This window comes from Oryctolagus cuniculus, chromosome 4 (genome assembly GCF_964237555.1).
Source record: "Oryctolagus cuniculus chromosome 4, mOryCun1.1, whole genome shotgun sequence".
NCBI classification, from domain to species: Eukaryota; Metazoa; Chordata; class Mammalia; order Lagomorpha; family Leporidae; genus Oryctolagus; species Oryctolagus cuniculus.
The window spans coordinates 35,457,225-35,469,344 of record NC_091435.1 but is presented as its reverse complement, the minus strand read 5'-3'; positions in this window follow the sequence as shown (position 1 = coordinate 35,469,344).

The window sequence follows — 12,120 nt, the reverse complement described above, 5'->3', positions numbered from 1 at the left end:
TTTCCACAGAACAGATCCATTTGTCAACAGGGGAATCTGTTTTGAGGGAAGAAGATTATTTTCACTGCATATGTGCAAAATGTGCATAATAAGTCATTTAAATCAAGGTTATACATTGTCTTTAGGCAATTATTCTCTTCTATATTTGTCAAATGTAAAAACCCAATTGTAAGCAGTTTTGAACAGCTATTTTGTTGCAATTATGCACTCGTTTGACAAAAGATAATGATTTATTTTACAAAGAAGGTGCTGGAGGTTCTTCATGGAATTTATAGTGTAGCAAGGAGAAATAATTAACCAAACAGGTATACTAGAGACAAAGGATGTGAGTGTAAAATCTGAAATCATCTCTTCTAAAGATGTAATATGTCCTCTAAATTCTTCATAATCACATTAGACCTACTTGCTAACATTTGGGCATAATATCCATTAGGATGGAAATTTAGCTGTGACTTCTTCATATCCAATGAGATTGGGTCAAGAAACATACAGGTGACACTATTTTTAGCAAAGCTCCTTAGAAGTTGATGTTAAATGAGCATATGCCAGGAAGGGTAGAAGTGAAGTTGGTATAATGAATTCAAGCCCTCACAGAAAGGATAGGACAGAGTCAAATTACATCACCATGTCCTGTTGTGGATATGCCAAGTCATTCCAGTAATAGGCGTGTTTCTCAAGGACTGTGTCAGGAAGTCACAAAGCAACAGAGGACCCTTCTGCTGATTTGTTTACGCACATTTATGGCTCAGACCAGTTACTAGTTTTTAGTTTTTGCTTTCTTACAAGTTGAAAGAAAAAATGAATAATTTTGGAATGATGTTGTTACAATTTAATGTTAATTTTACACTGCTTTTTAGATTTCTTTATTTTTTATTTTTTAAACTTTTATTTAATAAATACAAATTTCAAAAGTACAACTTTTGTATGACAGCGGCTTTTCCCCCCATTACCTCCCTTCCACCTGCAACCATCCCATCTCCCACTCCCTCTCCCATCCCATTCTTCATCAAGATTCATTTTCAAATACCTTTATATACAGAAGATCAACTTGGTATAAACTAAGTAAAGATTTCAACAGTTTGCTCCCACACAGACACACAAAGTATAGAGTACTGTTTGAGTACTAGTTTTACCATTAATTCGCATAGTACAACATGTTAAGGACAGAGATGCTACATGGGAGCAGGGGTACAGTGACTCCCGTTCTTTAACAATTAACGTTCTTATTTATGACGTCAGTAATCACCCAAGGCTCTTGTCATGTCCTGCCAAGGTTATTGAAGCCTCCTGAGTTCACCAACTCTGACCTTATTTAGACAAGATGATAACCAAAGTGGAAGTTCTATCCTCCCTTCAGAGAAAGAAAGGTACCTCCTTCTTTGATGGCCCATACTTTCAACTGGGATCTCACTCACAGAGATCTTTCATTTAGGTCATTTTTTTTTGTCTGCTACAGTGTCTTGGCTTTCCATGCCTGAAATACTCTCATGGACTTTTTAGCCAGATCCAAATGCCTTAAGGGCTGAATCCGATGCCAGAATGGTGTTTAGGACATCTGCCAATCTATGAGGCTGCTGTGTATCCCGCTTCCTATGTTCGATTGTTCTCTACTTTTTAATTATATCAGTTATTATTAACAGACACTAATCTTGTTTATGTGATCCCTTTGACACTTAATCCTATCAGTACGATAGATTCGGAACTGAAGTTGATCACTTGGACTAGTGAGATGGCATTGGTACATGCCGCCTTAATGGGAAATGGAATCCCATGGCACCTTTCTAAGCTCTACCATTAGAGGTAAGTCTGAGTGAACATGTTCCAAACTGTAGATCTTCTCCCTCTCTTATTTCCACTCTTATTTTTCACAGGGATCAGTAAAATTTAAACACCTAAGAATAACTGTGTGTTAATTAAAGAGTTCAACCAATGGTATGAAGTAGAAAAAGAAAATACTAAAAACAATATACACTATTCCTCAACAGTCGGAACAAGGGCTGATCAAGTCATTGTTTCTCATAGTGTCCATTTCACTTCTACAGGTTTCCTCTTAGGTGCTCAGTTAGTTGTCACTGATCAGGGAGAACATATGATATTTGCCCTTTGGGATTGGCTTATTTCACTCAGTATGATGTTTTCCAGATTACTCCACTTTGATGCAAATGACTGGATCTTTTTTTTCTTTCTTTATTTTTACTGCTGTGTAGTATTCTCTGAAGTCCTTGTCCCATAATTTCTTTATCCAGTCTTCTGTTTATAGGCATTTGAGTTGACTCCATGTCTTAGCTATTGTGAATTCAGCTGCAATAAACGCTTAGGTGCAGACAGCTCTTCTATTTGCCAATTTAATTTCCTCTGGGTAAATTCCAAGGAGTGGGATGGCTGGGTCATGTGGTAGGGCTATATTCAGGTTTCTAAGAAATCTCCAAATTGTCTTCCATAGTGGCTTTACCAGCTTGCATTCCCACCAACAGTGGATTAGTGTGCCTTTTTCCCCACATCCTTGCCAGCATCTGTTGTTAGTTGATTTCTGTATGTAAGCCATTCTAACTGGGGTGAGGTGAAACCTCATTTGGTTTTGATTTGCATTTCCCTAATGGCTAGTGATCCTACATTTTTTCATGTGTCTGTTGGCCATTTGGTTTCCTCCTTTGAAAAATGTCTATTGAGGTCATTGGCCTATTTCTTAAGTAGGTTGTGTATTTTGATGTTGTGGAGTTTCTTGATCTCTTTGTAGATTCTGGTTATTAATTTTACATTTTATAGCACATACCTTTGTATTAGCAAATAGGGCAATAAGGAAGCAATGAATACATGTAGTCTGTCTCCAAATTCTGCCAAGCATGATTGTTGTGATTTCATGTTTTTCCATAGTTCCTCCCATGTCCTGGTGGGGTTTGGAGACCTTCTTCTTACCACCATCAGTTTCTTCTTTGCTCTACAGCAATGTTCTCTTTTGTAATTTTCCTTTATGTGGCTCAACTTTGGGATTTTATTTTTGTTTAATGGTAACATCACTTTTTTTTAAACTACTGATGGTTACTCTATCCTTCATCACTACTTGTGTTTCTGTTACTGCTACAAGAAAAGTTTCCTTTTTTTACCTGCATTAGAACTATGCCCATGTTCCCTAAATTGGAAACAGAAGTTCCTGATTTTTCTAAACAGTATTTCAAATGTTACAGCATTTCTATTTAACTATCTTTTCCTTAGATTTATGTGGACCTCGTTTTTTGGAAAACTTTTGTCCGGTTCCTTCAGTCTTGAATAGAAAGATAAAATAAGCTCCAATTTAAAATTATTATTCTCATCCTAAAACCAACATGTACCTATACATTCTTTGCTCTTCCAGTGAATTCTTTTCTCATCTGAGATGATAAAGGACCCTCTACTTCTCTTTCATTATAATCTGAACCTTGTATCTGGGGTCCTGAGTCAGGACTAGTCAAGTTGAATTCTAATTTTCTTTCTTATTTTCCCTGCAGTCACCCCTCCAGACTTTTTTTGCGAATACAGCTCTTGCATATACTCACCTTCTCTAGTTATTACAGTGTGCATGCCACACCTCTTTTCTTTCTGTTCTCTAATCCCAGAACTTGATGAAAGGCATGTGCTCTTTGACCTAGACATTGTATAAAATCCTGTTTAAATTAAATGTAAAATGTGCATGTTGTAATGCACAAGATGTATGAACTTTTTTTGGTAATTAGAAAAATTGATAGAAATGCAAAGTTTCAGATTTCAAAAATACTTGAGGAATAAAAATTAGAATTTACACTGAACAAAATTGGTTTTACCTTTATATTTTCAATTCTTCAGCAATTAGAACGCCTTTGATAGATTAAAAAAATAACAAGGTGGTTCTATCATCAAAGACTTAACAAATTATTAGAGGAGAGAGTACTTCTGAAAAACTGCAAATTCTGATAAATCATAGATGGCATAAGAAAGGAATAGGCTCAATGGTTGAGGATCACATAAAAAGACAAAAAAAGTCCATTGAAAAGGATTGGAAAAGGCACAGAGAATTACAGGTCACTTTAGCACAATATTGAGAATGTGTGAAACTCAAAAGGCTGACGTCACAACTGCCTCTGAACACGAGTGGAATGTAAAGATTTACTGAGGGACTAAGGAGTGCATTTAAGAATTGTGTGTCGGAGAACACATGGCAGCACTCATGCAGTCATTGAGACTGTGCATTCAGAATAGGGCATCTGTGGGCTCCATTTCTAAACTTCCTGCTGATAGCTGTGTGGCATTAACTAAGCTACTTCACAGTGCTCAACTGGAGTTTTCTTACAGATGGAATTGAATTACAGTTAGCTAAATATTTAGATATTTGGAGAGAGAGCTGGAGAGAGAGTGGGTAGGTAAGATATCTGGAGAGAAAAAACCGAGTTTCAGACAGGGTTCATAGGGGATTTAGAATTTCTTGCAATAGCAGTGTAAACTTCCACTTGGGTTCTATAAACCTGTTAATTGCACTTCCAAGGCAATTATTTAGATTCCTTAAAAGTCAGAGGAGTTGTTAATTTGTGCTAATCAGGGTACCAGTCAGTTTGACAATGAACCATCTGACATTGTGGATGTGGAAATGAGCAATAGCAACTGCAGTAGATTTTCAGGACACTGGATACCTGACATTTATTACAGCCCGTATACTGCTAGCAAGTTCAAATAAAATACAGTCCAACAGGATGAAGTATTTTAGGGAATCAAATGGTCTTCAATAATATATTAATTTAATATAATATATTTTATATAATTAATATAATGAAATAGTCTATGATAAAAGATTCCTCAAGTCTACAAAAATATTCTTCCTCAATAAGGTTTCTAAATATATGAGAGCAGTTATTTGCCAATCTGCTTGCTTATTTTACTCATTTGTATAGGTATCCATTTTCCTAATTGACTATACAGAAGCAAGCTTAATCACAGTTTTCCCAAAGTATTGCATGTTCCAAAATTAATAATGTTTCATGACCTAGTATTACAGGTAAAAGTGAATTTTTTGCTAGGATGATTCAGATAATTGTGTTAATTTGCTTCATAACTATCTGTTTATCATTAGCATCTAATAGGGTTCAGGAACCATGTGTGTAATAATAGGGACAGGTAATTAACCGAATGTAATACAGGCGGTTTAGTCTGTGTTAAGTGCCTACTCAATAAAAGTACGTGCACATGATTGCATTTTTGAATATGCATTACCAATAAAAATACTATGAAACTGAAAATCCATTCATAGAATTTTTAGAAACAAACATGCTTTTAGAACAATAATGTTTCTGTGTTTTTCCTCAATGATAATGCTAATGAAAGTCTCATTGAGCTACCTCATTTCTTGCTTTTGTGAGTTTTATTTCAATAAGATTTTGCAACAGAAAATAGTTATACCAATTTCATATGAATTTTACCTAGGTATTTCTGAAACCCATTTCCAAGTAAACTAACTTTGATAATAAATATATAGTTCCTTGACAATATATGCAACTCATTTTCTTTTATGATGAATAAGAATTCTGAGAAGTAGGATGCAAATAGCTCAAATTCCTGTCTTTCTGCTCTCTCATGCATTTTTCCTCTCTTACTCTATGCACAGAGTTCTCTGGTTCTTTGATATCTTTTCCATACCTCAGCACACTTCAGTCATATCCATGGGAAAAACTACTCTGTTTCAAGCAGTTATATTGTAATAATTTGTATATATCTGGTACATGATTGTAAAGAAATGTACATGATTCCTTTACTGAAGCATGATGAGTGTATAGCTTCATTTTTCTCTGTACATATATATTTATATATGCCTGTAGATAATATAAATACATTATATTCATTATATTTTGCCATATATAAATATATAACTGTGCTATATAGACTATAAATATATATATAATATCCATATATGTGAGGCAATAATGTTAACTATATACTAGTACATACATGTTCAGAAATATGAAGACATTTGAAAAAGCTCATAATGGAATTAAAAGACAAATGGATTTTTGTGCAGAAAGTTTTGAAATCCACCCAATATGAAGAATTTTCAAAAAGTCTGTGAAAGATGCATATTGTGAAAAATTATGCTTTGGTTTCAAAATTGTTGCACCAAAATAAACTTACCTATTAATCTGTCATTTTCCATGAACTTCTTGAAGTATTCTCATATAATATAATTGTATTGAACTGATTTAATAAATTAAATATTAGTGGGAAGAGGTTCCAAGGTGGCAGAATAGGGAGAGAGCTTATTGATAGTCCAGGAGAAGATAGTTTAATAAAAGTGGAGATAGTGTAGTCTCAGGGAAGAATTAGGACAAAAACAGCAGAGGAAACTTCCATAATTAGAAGGAGATGGTGGACCTCTGTGGAGGGCATGGGCACCCATGTCTCAGGACTCCAGCTGCCAAGAGCCTCTGCACCAGTGCTGGAAAGTGAGGTGAGACAAGACTGCAATAACCTGAGAAACTGATGGAAAAGTGGCAGGAAGAGACTAAAGGGAACAAATCTTGAAGTCCCTCGGGGGAAAGTGCACTGCCTAACTAGAGGAGAGAAAAAATAAAAGGGACAGTATGGACACGATTCTCTCTCTCCACACACCTTACAAAGGTGTACAAGCCATTAGAACAGGCGCCGTATTGGACATATGTAAGAGTGGAGCCAGATTGGGGCTGCACACAGCAATCAGCCAAGCAGAGAAACCTGGCTCTGGTGGGGAGAGAAAACAGGTGGCTAAGAACTTGTAACTGTGTGAAGCTTCTGAATTGGGACTGTGAAAACAGAACAAAACAAAACAAAACAGGGTGTGTGGGAGAACTCATGGTGTGGCTGAGACTTGAGTAGTCTCTGTAGGAGACGCCACAAGCTCAGATGGCCCTGGCTACCCGGAGACATTGCAAGGGAATCTGAGCTTACACTGAAGACTGCACAGATCCTATATGTGTGGTCCTTGGGACAGAGCAGACAAATATTATACCTGCTGTGCTAGCGCTCAGACATTTACACCATCAAGGAGAAGAGCTCAGCAGAGCGGAATTACTTCCCTACTGATCAAAAAAAAGAGAGAAAGATTTACCATGCCAAACCTGGGTGTGTCACCTTAGTCACACTCTTAACCCTAAAGAACTGAACAGTGCTCTCTGGCAACACCCAGAACAAGCTTCTAAAGATTCACTGAAAGCAGACAGTCCACATATATACAGAGTCATAGTACAATGAGAAAAGCCACTGGAGGTTGGGGGGGGGGAGAGAAAAAAACCAATCAGTACCTCCACAAATGCCAAACAACAAATGCAACAACCAAGGAAACAAGAACAAGGAAGAAAACATGACACTCCCAAAAGAACATGACACTTCAATACAAGATTATGAAGATAAAAAGAAGAAATGCAAGAAATGAAACTCAAAAAATTGATGATAAGAATACTTAGAAGTAATCAAAAACAAATGCATGAACTAGTGAAATCCATGCAGGACATGAAAGAAAATCTCTCTCATGAAAATGAAATCTTAAGAAAGAATCAAAATGAAATGAGGAATTCAATAGAACATGGAATTGAGAAATTGAAGAGAAATCAAAATGAAATGAAGAATTCAACAGAACAAATAAAAAACGCAGTTGAGAGCCTTAAAAACAAAATCAGTGAGGCAGAACAGAGAAAATTGGACTTAGAATACAGAGCACAGGAAAGTATACATTCAAACCAAAGACAAGAAAGGAAATTAGAAATCTAAAAAATATTGTTGGGAATCTACAGGATACATTAAAAACCCCAACATTTGGGTTCTAGAGTTCCTGAAGGCATGGAGAGAGAGAGAAAGGATCAGAAGACATTTTTAATGAGATATTAGCAGAAAATTTCCTGGGGTTGAAGAAAGAGACATCCAAGACAGGAAGCACACAGAACTCCCGATAAACATGACCAGGAAAGATCCTCACCACAACACATTGTAACCAGATTCACCACAGTGAAACATAAAAGATTCTAAAATGTGCAAGAGAGAAACATCAGATTATTCTCAGAGGATCTCCAATTAGATTCACAGCAGACTACTCATCAGAAATCCTACAGGCCGGAAGAGAATGGTGAGATATAGCCCAAGTGCTAAGAGAAAAAAACTGCCATCCCAGAATGTTATATCCTGCAAAGCTCTCATTTCTGAATGAAGGTGAAATGAAACCTTTCATAGAAAACAAAAATTGAAAGAATTTGTCGTCACTCAACCAGCCCTGCAAAGGATGCTTAAAGATGTGTTACACACAGAAACACAGTCATCAATACAAAAGAAGAGGGCTGGCACTCTAGTTATTTGCTGCTAACAAGAAACACATCTTTCCAACAAAGATGCATGCAGACTGAAAGTGAAAGTTTGGTAAAAGACATTCCATGCCAACAGAAACAAAGTGCTAGTGTAGCCATCTTAATATCAGACAAAACAGAGTTTAACACAAAAACTCTTAAGAGAGACAAACAGGGGCATTACATAATGATTAAAAGATCAATTCAACAGGAAGGTTTAACTATTATAAATGTATATGTACCTAATTACAGGGCACCAGGCTATTTAAAAGATAAGTTAAGGGACTTACAGGGAGACGTAGACTCCAATACAGTAGTATTGAGGGATTTCAGTACTCCACTTTCAGCAATGGACAGGTCAACCAGACATAAAATCAAAAAGGAAACAGCAGATTTAATCAACACTATAGACCAAATGGATATAACAAATATCTACAGAACTTTTCATCCTATGCTTCAAGAATACACATTCTTCTCAGCAGTGCATGGAACTTACTCTAGGATTGACCACATACTAGGTCATAAAACAAGTCTCAAAAGAATCAAAATCTTACCATTTATCTTCTCAGACCACAATGGAATGAAGCTGGAAATTAGCAACTCAGAAATCCCTAGAGTATACACAAACTCATGTACAGGGCATGGGGGTGGCAAAGACGGCATGCTCTGCTTCTGGGGCACAGGTGACATGAGGGCTGCAACCCTTTGCAACGATGGCACTGTGGTGGGCTTGGCTCGGATTCTTGGGCTGCAGCTTCGTGTCTTCTAATCGTGGCCATGAACAAGAAGAAGCCATTCCTGGGCATGCCCACCCTGCTGGGCTACGTGCCAGGGCTGAGCTGGGGGGCTACCGGCTCCACCACCCCGTCAGACATCAGACCTGCCTGGGATGCCAATGACCCCATGGATGATCGCCATGCACACCCCAGAAAGAGGACCATTGGGGACCAGATGAAGAAGAACCAGGCTGCCTACAATGATGATGAGGACCTGAACAACACCAACTACCATGAGTTCAAGGGATATGCCAGCAGCCTCTTCTCCAGCGGGCCCTACGAGAAGGACAATGAGGAGGCAGACACCATCTATGCAGCGCTGAACAGGAAGATGGCACCGAGAGGAAGTTAGGCAGAGTCCAAGTTGTTTACAAGAAAACTTTATTGGGCACAGGCATCAGGAGAGATGATGTCAGCACGTGGACCCTATGGAAACCAAGCCCATGATAGGGTAACCTTTAAGATAATTGGCTGGCTTCTTTCCGCTCCCCTATAGCTTTGTGGTTTTTGCTTTAAACAAGGCTTTCTGTGCAATAATAAATGAGTTCCTGCTTGACTTGACTCCCCACTGCATCTGACTGTCTCCGGAATAAGGGGAGGCTGGATAATGGGCGAGCCATGCACTTACCTTTCCTTGGACCCAGTCCATTCTCGCTTGGGTAGATTAAGACCCTACACTCATTGAGACTAAACAACGTGCTCCTGAATGAACAGTGGGTCATAGAAAAAATCAAAAGAGAAATCAAAAACTTTAGGAAGAAAATGAAGATAACAACTCAACATATCAAAACTTATGTGATACAGCAAAAGCAGTGTTAAGAAGAAAGTTTAGAGCAATAGATGCCTACATCAAGAAATTGGAAAGGCACCAAATAAATGAACTTTCAGTGCAGCTCAACAACCTAGAAAAACTGCAGCAAACCAGACCCAAAACTAGTAGGAGAAGAGAAATAATTAAAATCGGAGAAGAAATCAACAGGATTGAATCCATGTGCCCTGCACATGGTTTTTTGAAAAAATAAAATTGACACCCCATTGGCCCAACTAACTAAAAAAAAAAAGACCCAAGTCAATAAAATCAGAGATGAAAAAGGGAATGTAACAACAGATACCACAGAAATAAAAACAGTCATCAGAAATTACTACAAAGAGTTGTATGCCAGCAAACAGGGAAACCTATCAGAAATGGATAGATTCCTGGACACATGAAACCTACCTAAATTGAACCATGAAGACATAGAGAACCTAAACAAACTCAAAACCAAGTCAGAAATTGAATCAGTAATAAAGGCCCTTCCAACAAAGGAAAGCCCAGGAGTGGATGGATTCACTGCTGAATTCTACCAGACATTTAAAGAAGAACTAACTCCAATTCTTCTCAAACTATTCAAAATAATTGAAAGAGAGGGAATCCTCCCAAATTCTTTCTGTGAAGCCAGCATCACCTTAATCCCTAAACCTGAAAAAGATGCAGCATTGAAAGAGAAATAAAGACCAATTTCCCTGATGAACATAGATGCAAAACCCTTAATAAAATTCTGGCCAGTAGAATTCAACAGCACATGAGAAAGATCATCCACCCAGACCAAGTGGGATTTACCCCTTGTATGCAGGCATGGCTCAAAGTTTGCAAATCAATCAGTGTGATATACCACATTAACAGACTGCAGAAGAAAAATCATATGATTATCTCAATAGATGCAGAGAAACCATTCGATAAAATTCAACACCCTTTCATGATGAAAACTCTAAGCAAATTGAGTATAGAAGGACCATTCCTCAATACAATCAAAGCAATCTATGAAAAACCCACGGCCAACATCCTATTGAATGGGGAAAAATTGGAAGCATTTCCACTGAGATCTGGTACCAGACAGGATGTCCACTCTCACCACTGCTATTCAATATAGTTCTGGAAGATTCAGTCAGACCCATTAGGCAAGAAAAAGAAATTAAAGGGATACAAACTGGGAAGGAAGGAGTCAAACTATCTCTCTTTGACAATGGTATGATTCTTTATTTAGGGGATCCAAAGAACTCCACTAAGAGACTATTGGAACGGATAGAAGAGTTTGGCAAAGTAGCAGGATATAAAATCAATGCACAAAAATCAACAGCCTTTGTATACATAGGCAATGCCATGGCTGTAGAAGAACTTCTAAGATAAATCCCATTCACAATAGCTACAAAAACAATCAAATACCTTGGAATAAACTTAACCAAGGATGTTAAAGATCTCAGCATAGCCCTGACTGTTAATGAACAACTTAATACATTATCCCTCTTAGTAGTTTTTTTTTTGTCTGTTCTACTTAATATGACTGGTTTAATTCTGTAATTAATACACAGTTATTCTTAAGTGTTGAAATTTAACTGAAATGTGATCCCTGTTAAACATAAGAGTAGGAATAAGAGAGGGAAGAGATGTACAATTTGGGATATGCTCAAGCTGACTTGCCCCAAATGGCAGAGTTAGAAACATACCAGGGGACTCCAATTTAATCCCATCAAGGTGGCATGTACCAATGCCATCTCACCAGTCCAAGTGATCAATTTCAGTTCACAATTGATCATAATGAAAGGACTAAGAGTCAAAGGAAGCACATAAACAAGTCTAGTACCTGCTAATACTAACCGATAGAATAAATAAAGGGGAGAGTGATCCAACATGGGAAGTGAGATACACAGCAGACTCATAGAATGGTGGATGTCCTAAACAGCACTCTGGCCTCAGAATCAGACCTAAAGGCATTCGGATCTGGCTGAAAAGCCCATGAGAGTATTTCAGGCATGGAAAGCCAAGACACTCTGTGGAAAAAAAAAAAAAAAAAAAAAAAAAAAAAAAAAAAAAAAAAACCTAAATGAAAGATCTCTGTGAGTGAGATCCCAGTGGAAAGAACAGGTCTTCAAAGAAGGAGGTACCTTTCTCTGAAGGGAGGAGAGAACCTCCACTTTGACTATGACCTTGTCTAAACAAGATAAGAGTCGGTGAACTCAAAAGGCTTCCATAGCCTTGGAAACTCATGACTGGAGCATAG